The sequence below is a fragment of the Pseudopipra pipra genome, chromosome 2, assembly GCF_036250125.1.
Source record: "Pseudopipra pipra isolate bDixPip1 chromosome 2, bDixPip1.hap1, whole genome shotgun sequence".
Classification (NCBI taxonomy): Eukaryota; Metazoa; Chordata; class Aves; order Passeriformes; family Pipridae; genus Pseudopipra; species Pseudopipra pipra.
Genome location: NC_087550.1, coordinates 62,999,638 through 63,009,015, shown reverse-complemented (window position 1 = coordinate 63,009,015; position 9,378 = coordinate 62,999,638). Strand labels below are relative to the sequence as shown.

Below are 9,378 nucleotides of genomic sequence, written 5' to 3'. Positions count from 1 at the left end.
CTTCTAACAGAAGCCACTCCCAGTGCCTTCCCAAGGCGCCTGCAAACACTATCTGCCCAGATTCACAGTGAGAAAATGGTCAGAAGAGTTTAGAAATGCTGGAGTAAGCTGGAAACCCACAGACTGGACCAGGAAGGCAAAAGATAATTCACTAGCCAAATTGGATATAGCTTTCTTTGCCTTTCAATAAAGAGACTAGCAGAAGTGCTCTCACACAGTCAGTCTTAAAGAAGGGCATCATCACATTGTGACAGCCACAAGTTTACTTTGTTTTCATTATCACTACCCAAAGAAGAGTTAAACACACACAAGAAGACTGCGTCACAGAGAATCACCTTCTATAAAAAGCCCATTTCATAATAGGTGACTGTATTATCTTTCCTGTCTTTGGGAGTTGATGAAAAAGGAACTCATCACCAGCCACACTGTCTTCAGTATGACAGGCCAACATACAGGTGATATTTCACTCTGCTTATCAGCAAATTCATATTTCTGTCTAACATAGGACATGAAAGAACACTGGAGGAAGTTCATGGGATGCCAGGCAATGGCCTCAAGGGAGGGGCATTTTTAAGGCTAGAAACAATAGACTTCTGTTCTTAAAATGGGGCAAACCTTCAGCATCATATGAAGGACAGGTACAATTGTATGTATATGTGCATATGCATGTAAACAGATACACACACAGACTCAACAGGACAAGCATGTGCTTAGCTTAACATATCTATCAAGAGTCATAGCACCGCATTTCACCCAACCTCCACTAAAATAATTTCAAAAAACAACAAACAAGTATATCAAGATACTTAGGAAGTTTTGCAGGAGCAGTTTAATAACTGGCATCATTAAATCTTTACATGTCTGGCTGTCATAGCTGTATCAACAAGCAATGTGCTGCCACCAAAAGGGGTTGTCTCTATGAAACAACACAGCAGAGCTCACATGATCTGTGGGTCAGATGCTTATACAAGGGCAGTACTCACCCACTGCCCATAAAGCCAAAAGACGGAAGTCACAGAGAATGAAACAAGTACACAGAAGTGTCCAAGCTGTGGTGGCTGCATGTCTTGTCCAAGTTGCCAAGTAGTGACTTCACATTCACTTCTATTTCTCTTCCTGAAGAAAGTGCAGCACGTGTTTAAGCTCAAAGGCAGCCAGCTCCTGCCAAAGCTCCCTGTGCCTGCCAAATTAGCAGAAGGCAATGCATAATTTTAAACCAAGAACAGTGAGGAATAGCCATGTCACAGGGCAGCTCTTCCTTCAGTGAAGCCCCCTTACATCTCCATACTCTTTCTCTCTAAGCAGGCTTCTCTTCAAGGGGAGACACAATGGGTAAGAGTCTGCTCTTCAAAATTCATTAGGTAAACACTGAAACCCTGGGTTGCTGTCTTTTGCAGCGAGTGCCCAGATACTGATATATTGCTACAGTGTCTGACTTGTCTTAGATATGACTTTGGCAGTGAAAGGAACATCAAAATTTAGGCAGAATGAATCCTACACAAGGCCCCAAGAACCAGAAGACACTTAGCAATTTCCTTTGCTTCCACACTTTGGAAGCTCTTGTTCTTGGTCCACAGACCAGTCCTTCTTTACTTGGCTTCATGACACAGGAGGCATCTCCTTTCTGTCCCCTGTCTTGAAGACAAAAAGTCCCATCAGTTTGTGTAGGACTAGAAGGAAGCATGCAAACTGTAATTACTGCTCCCTGTTTTCGAAGGTCCAAAGGACATTTTAAGGAAGATAGTGGGTTTCCAGAACATTAGAAAATGGTTCCTTTCAGTGTATTCGAAACAGGAAATGGTATCATCCATTAGACCTGGGCCAGAGGTTAAAAATCAGCAGACCTGAACTCCACAATTAGTTTACTAATTATCAAAGATCCACTCTGGAGCTCAATTTGTCTATAAACTGTAACTTGTGACTTTAAGTGTTTAAAATGCTTCTAATGCTGTTAATGAAAGGTGACATAAGGGAAATATTTGTTGTTCTTATATTGAAATTGATTTTTTTTTTCCCTCAACATTTCTTTCAAATTAACACATTTCATTGAATAACACTTTGTAGTGAGTTACTAGGGAACTCATCATACGAGCCTCGACAAGAAGAAAGCAGAGAACCTACTGTGATAAAACACAGCAGGAAAAGGAGGGTCTGAGCTTTCTTTCTTTTTTTTCTGACTCAGTTACTTTTGGGAAAATGTGGGGTGGTGTGCTGGAGATCTGAGGAGAGAAAAAAGTGATCATGAAATGACAATACTCCTTTTAAACAGGAGTAGCACTATGGTATTTAATTTATATGAGGCTGTAGGCAAATGCAGAGTCAGAAGAGGCAGGAACCACAGAAAGCTGATTTGGTTTTGAAAATTTTAAAACCCTTGCTTGCAAATAAGTTTGGGGTTGTTTAGGGGTTTTTTCTCATTTGGATTTTTTCTTTTAGGCATTAACTTGGTCTCACAATCAGTGCTATGATAAAAATTATTGCTGAAGGATCTCAGAACTGAAGGAGCAGTTCTGGCTCCTTGGGTTTTATGTGCATAATGCCTAAATGAGGAGCTGTGTGCTGTGACAAATGTCTCATGTGTGCCAGCTGACTTAGAAAAGGTGACTCGGAATTTTTCAAGTTCAGTGTTTTTATTCTTTTTACAGTTCTCTGTTCTTGTCTCCTCCCCCTCAGAGTATTTCCTGTTTCCTCATTCTGTAATAGTTAAGTACACTTCAACGGTGGATCTAACACCTTTTGAGCTGTTGTCAAGTTTTATTAACATTTCCCACATCATTTCCTGTTTTTATACTAATACTCCATTCAAAGTCTGCATGAGTGGGCAATGTAGCTGATCAATACCAACTCTGAACTGCTGGCAGATCATTCTCTTCATAAACCATCACCCATTCTAAAAGATATTAAAATGTTGGTGTTGCAGACATAAATTTAGTAGACATTCAAGGAATCATTTCACCCAATAACAGAGTTCAGCCAGCTTTGAAGGAGGTGCAATAAACTTTAAATATAGCGAGACTGGACATGAACCTAGGCCAGGGAGTAGCAAAGGAAGTTGCATGTACCTGAAAACACAGGAGAGAGGTATATTGGTAACAGTCATTTCATTTCATGATGCCTCTCACAAAAAATGACAAAAAAATCCCATTTTGTTTGTGCAGGCTGGAATACATCAATACCAAGTCCCATTTCTGAGGTTATGCTTCCAACAGTGCAGTGTCCCGAAGAACACTGAAGGCAGACACTAATAAATTTAAGAGAATAAATAAAGCTTCCACCAGCTTCAAAGCCACAACCGCAAGAACAAGCATTTTGCTTGCAAGCATCAAGGTCTACTAATATAATACTTAGCATGCAAGATGCCCCAGTCTATAAGTATGCCATGCCATAGGAAAATGGTCCATCAGGACCAAGTCAGCAACAAGCAGTGACTTTATGGAGGCTTTTACATTGTTCTCCCATGTAATACCCCTGCAAAATACAGCAATATTTTGCTACAGAAATACAAAATATGAGTGTCAGTAGGATGGAACAAATCTAGTGCTTTTTGTTAGCCAGCAATATTAAAAGCAGCGGACACATCAAGGCACATTCTGAATATGTCAGACAGTGACTGAAAGCAGTAGGAAAAAAAGCCTGTGTTCTCCCACATCAAGCTTTAACAGGGTTTGAGGGAGGGGAGTGGAGCTTTATATGGTTAGAGGATTAAAAAGAAGTCAAATCACAAGAGAAAACCATTTCAGATCCAGTATATTTGTGTTTCTAACCAAAAGTCTGTGTTAGAAAAAAAAAAAGTAACAGAGAAGTGTGTTTTTCACAATTTTCTCTTTGGTGTTTTCTAAGTCTGTTACTTCACAGGATGTTCTATTGTCTTCACTGCCATGATGAACAGAAATACTCTGCAAGCCACTGTGGCTCATACAGTGCCCAGTGACATGAAAGAAGTGGTTTTGCTTTTAATACCAACAGACTGAAAATCAATATCTGGCAGCTTTGCCACTCACACCTGGCAGGCAACCTTCCCAGTTCAATGAGATTTTAATGCTAAGGAGAGAAGCCACTAAGTCCGCTGCCTCCAGGTTGGTATTTGTTGGACTCCTGAAGTCCCAAAGTGTTTTCTATGAACCTGGTGGGGATGAAAAGAGGATCACTGACTTTTCAAGGTTTTATTTACCCTGCTGGAGCCAAGTTATTTTTCCAAAAATATTCACGGCTGGGATTACTGTGTAGTCACGGCCTAGGACTACAAGAGAAAGAAGCAAAGTTTTATTTGGAAAAGCTGTTAGCACACACTGGGGACTCCACAAAAATCAGCAGCAATCACATCTTTGCTCTGGTGATCTGAAATGAAGGCCCAGCATCAGAGAACAGGAAGTCCAGACCCCGTACAACAGAAATCAAGATCCCTTTTTTCTCCATAACCCAGTAGAACCTGGGTTTCCCCATTCCCCATGAAGCAAGGCCCTGAAAAAGTGGTAGGTAGGGATGGGAAAAGTTTGATGTCCAAAGATCTGGGACTACACTGCAAGAGAAAGGAGCAGACATAGGGTTATGCTTACCTCCACCAAGACCTATGGCCACCATCTGTCTGCGCACATATAGCAAGGGTCAGCTTAGGTCATAGTGGGTTTTTCCATCTGAGGGACTTTGGGGAGATAAGAGCAGCAAGTCCTGCTCACATCAGACTTTCTCTCCAGACAAAACCAAAAGGTCTTTGTGAAGAATAACTCCAATAGCCCCTTGAAGATCCAAATCTACCTCCATGGACATGTCCTCCCTACTAACTGGCCCATGAGTTGGCTGGGATGAATCCTGCCCAGAGCTTCCTCATGGTGCAGGACCCTGCAAGGGTCAGGCTGAGCAGCCCAGGGGGACATATAGGGTCCCCCTGGGCTTTATGGAGACTCCAAGATGCAGATGAGATGGGGGGGGGGGGCTTCAGGGAATCCTATGACTGAGAGCTAGCTCAGACCTCTGCACTAACAACAGTGTCCCCATACCTCAGCTTCATTGTGGAAAGAAGCCAGCCTATCTGAGAAGCAAATCCTTCACCATCTAGACCCATTCATCACCATTATGCAAATATGCTTCTCCAAATGTAAATCTGTCCTGGGACACACTGCTTTTACAAGCATCACCATCAGTCCTTTATTTCCACACCATGCCTCCAAGTATTAAGGCTTTCTTAGCTCATGGTAGGTCTTTTCCCAGAAGCTGCCTGGCTCAGCATTTTCCTGCAGCCAAGGAGCCATCTCTTGCCTGGGGCAGACCCCATAGCAGGGTGGGGTGAGCAGTGGTTTCCCTCCCAAGCATCTGAAACTAGTGTAGGGTTTGCCTTAGTTCACGAAGGTATGTGATGCTGAGTGTTTTGCAGATGACTAGTGGCATGTATCCCAGACGAGCTGTTGGGTTTTTCTGCTTGCCCTTCTCACTGGTCATGCCTATGTACAATACGGCTTGCTCCAGTCTGGAGCACTGAATGCACAACAAAACTCTCAAAGAGGGGTGAGATGAGCCAAAGTGCCAAAATAACACCTCTATGGGAGCAAGATTCCGTTCAGTTTTAAGGCAGCTACATTTTGCAATAGGATGTTAAAGGTATGGCAGGAGATTAGTCTGTGTCACAAAATGTCAGTAAGCTTTTTATACAACCACCAGAAAAAGTCTCTTTGGTGTTTTTTTACACCTACGAAGTCTTATATGTTGTCTTTTAGACACCCCAAAAATTCCCCTTAGCACTTTTATCATTCAGCATCACTCCAGAGTTTAGTCAGCCAAACCATACCCTTTCCCAGTGTTAGATAAAATGCATCTTCAAAACACCTCAGACACTAATATCACATCATCCTAGAGCTGAGCCACATGTGAAATCTCTATCCTGTTTTTCTACAGAGATGAGTAAGATTTTCCTGTGTAATTAATATATAATATCTTTCTGTGTATTTGTGTAAATATATAGAGCAAAGATACCACTGCAAAGATAACAGTTTCCCAAAGCGCTTTTTGCATTCTTTCAAATATGGTTGTTTTACTTGCAGTTTACTGCATTTTAGGCGTGTTTTGACATTTGAAGAATTTTCACCGAAAATAGACCTTGTACTAATTACAAAACCAGACATAAAACTCATAGTAATAAGGAGCAACAGTAAACAACAGATGTACTATTTATTGCATATGTTTATTATTTATTAATGTAATAGAGTATTTAAGTAAAATTGAAATATTTCTAGTGTTTAATTAATGAGACTAAAATACATTATTTAAGTTACTTGCACATATATAATAGAAATAATAATTATCATTGAAATATATTTTTGGACAGATTTTGCCACTTTCAGGCATATCACCCTCTTAAAGACAACAAATCTACTTCTGTAAGTCCTGCATAATGTGAGGAAGTCTGCAAGTTCTGTAATAATACCGAGATATAGAATAATTTACAAAAACGTAAGAAAACAAAGTCTTAATTGAAAGAAGTCCATTATCATCAGATCTGCAAAGACTTGGGAATTCTGTCGGTCTTGGATTCAATCCTTATTTAATAATTCAACACTTAATTTAAAATTATCAAATACTCAATTTATCAAGTGTTTTTACAGAGAAAGAGTTTCCTCATGACAAGCTATGGGACCTTATGAAACAGCATGTTCTCAACAAACAACAGAATAAAACTCATGAGTCACTGATTCGTGAGCAGCAAACAGGGGGCACAGAAAGACCAGAGTATGCCAAAATATGGACAATTAGCTCTCCCTATGCCTGTTAGTTTTGGAGAGGAGGCATTTGCTAAAATGCCTTCATTTATAGTGGGAAGCTTTTTCATGTTACTTTTCCTTGGTCTCACCTGTAAGTGTGATTCTTCTAATCTTTTGCAGGAATAACAGTGTTTTTTAGGCATCATCTGAAGCACTGGAGCAGGAAGGTGACAGGGAGGCTGTTTGGCTGGTTGGCATAACCAAGCCATGCTCAGACAACGAGATGTTAACTTGGCTCCACTGCTTTGAGCACGCCTAGCACAGGCCTTCCTCCTCTTCCTTCCTCCTTTTAGCCAGCCCTTGTGCCTCCCAGCTTGAAGTTTTCATATTCAAAACAAGGCTGCTTTCAGTCGCAGCTGCATCTGCAGTAACCGTGACACCTGCTCAAAGCAGTGCCAGCCCTTTGCCTTCTGTCCTTTGAGTGGCCCTCTGCAAAGCTGTACAGCCCATTTATGCACCCCAGTGCATAAATACTACATTATCACCCTTTACTAACTGTAGGGCACACTAAGGTAACACAAGATAAACAGCTTTCTGTTTTGTCTAAAACCCAAGCAATCACAGTAAGAAAAATGGCTGAGCAACCTACCATTGCCTTGGTTCTTACCCTCTGTTCTCACCTTTTTAGGATTTATTTAGTTCTTCATTAACAGACATAGGCACATAACCACATACATGCCCTGTGGCTGCAGCCCACATGTGCCAACAGATTGCCATGTCCATGGCATGCTGCAGCTGGGAGCGCCCCACCAAGGGCAAGTTCAGGCATGAAGCCTGACCAGATCTGCCAGAGGATTACTATGTGGAAGGGAAAAGGGAAAGGGCATTTCCCAGGAAAGGTTTAGGAGTGTGAATTTTTGCCAGCTTTGCTTTGAATAATTATCACTGCTCAGGAATCCAGGCCATGCTGTCAATAGTGAGTTGTCTGGTTACACATACTGAGGTTGTCTCCACATCTGCCAACAGCATCCAAGATCCCAATGTAAAGCACTGCTCTCCCACACAGAGTAGGGCTGTGGCCCCTCTGTGAGGCCAGACCCTGTCCCAGGGCTGGGCAAAAATGCAGAGATTTCCAGACAAGGCAGCCAGCAGAGAGCAGGCAGGCACATGGAGTGCCCACTGTCCTCTTCAGACTGGAGCCCATTGCAGCATCTGACAAACTTTGCCTGTGCAAAAGGGCCAGATTCAGAGGTAGAAGCAAAAAAAGCCCTCCATTTATTTCAGAAAGGTAGTTCTAAACATTTCCTTTTCTCCTTCTCCCCCACCTCAGTACAGTCCCATCCCCAGAGTAAAGGTTAGAGGAGAGGTCCTGTTCAGTGGGACATGCTGCAAGCACAGGCATGACACAGATGTCTTCTCAATGAACAGCATCTGCCCTACTTGCACCGCATTGTCACACAATCAGATGAGTCTGTGTCATACTGAAACTAGGTTAAATGAAAGGGGTGTAGCTCTGTGAACCTTAATGTCAGCATTGTTTTGTACACTCTGAGGGTCAAGACCTGAGGGTTTTTATCCATTCTGGTACAGAGAGGAGTAGGTCCACAGGAGATTTGTCTGACTAAGAGCTGAGGCAGAAAATTGGGATTTAAGCAGCCTGCTGTTTGGGAAAAAGACACTATCCTGAAAAATAAGCCTTATCAGCCTAAAAGTGCTACTACATATGTGTGTTTTACTGTGTTTTTAGCTGCCCCACTGAAGCCAGCCTTCCCACAGGACGTGTTGGAACCTCAAGCCATAAAGCTGCCAATACCCCAGCTTTCCAACCAATCCAAGTCTCCCTGTCACAGTAATAAACACTTAAATTAATAAGCAAATTAGCACATTGTGCTGGGGGCAGGTGATTCCCCTTCTGGTATAGGCATGCTCCCCATCCCTTGCCCCCCAACTCTCATGTCTCCTTTCTGCCCAGGGAGAGAGACCATGTTCCCAAAAACTATGATTTGCAACAACCAGGAACATGATGCACACTGATATTAAAAATACTGTTATGTTAAAAGATGTGGGAGAGCCATGAGCAACCTGAACTATAACTCGGGGCAGGTTATTCATTGCTAACTCCTACATGGGCCAGATCTTACTCAGCAAACACAGGGAAGGGGCCCAGGCTGTGCTTTCACAAGCAGTTCAGCTTACTGAGAGTGAGAAAGTGCTTTTCTCTCTGTGGCAATGAAACAGTACACAACTTTCTCAGGTGATACCACACCTGCGACGTTTTCAGCAATTGCCATTTACATGGGAGATCAGGGAGAGGGTGTTCGTGCAGATCTGGCCTGTCTTTAAAGAAAATATTGAACTTAAAATGTGACATAAAGTTTATCTAAACAAAGGCATCAGGATATACTCTCCCAAAAACATTTCTGGTGGTGAACATAATTCAGGTCAGTAAGTTGGTTTACACTGTCTGTAAACTCAGGTTTTATCACAGGTGAGATATTTAAATGCTGCTTATTCATGCTGAATGCCAATGACATTGTGCTTCAGTACTTGTTTTTCCATGTGTATCCATAGTGTGGCCATCAGTACCAATTGTGGTTTTCATGGTCTGGGTTACACCTTGTCTTTGCTTTCTCCTCCAAACTGTATCCTCTTTTTCCTCCTGAAAATCTCCTGCTAAAATGCTGCT

General features: G+C 42.1%; 1 long non-coding RNA gene across 1 annotated transcript; it reads left to right on the top strand.

Annotated features, from left to right (window-relative positions):
* Window positions 1-326: 326 nt before the first annotated feature.
* Window positions 327-3,292, top strand: LOC135410538 (uncharacterized). Its single transcript, XR_010428728.1, has 2 exons — window positions 327-455; window positions 3,159-3,292. It is a non-coding gene; the product is annotated as an uncharacterized LOC135410538 (long non-coding RNA).
* The last annotated feature ends 6,086 nt before the right edge of the window (window positions 3,293-9,378 follow it).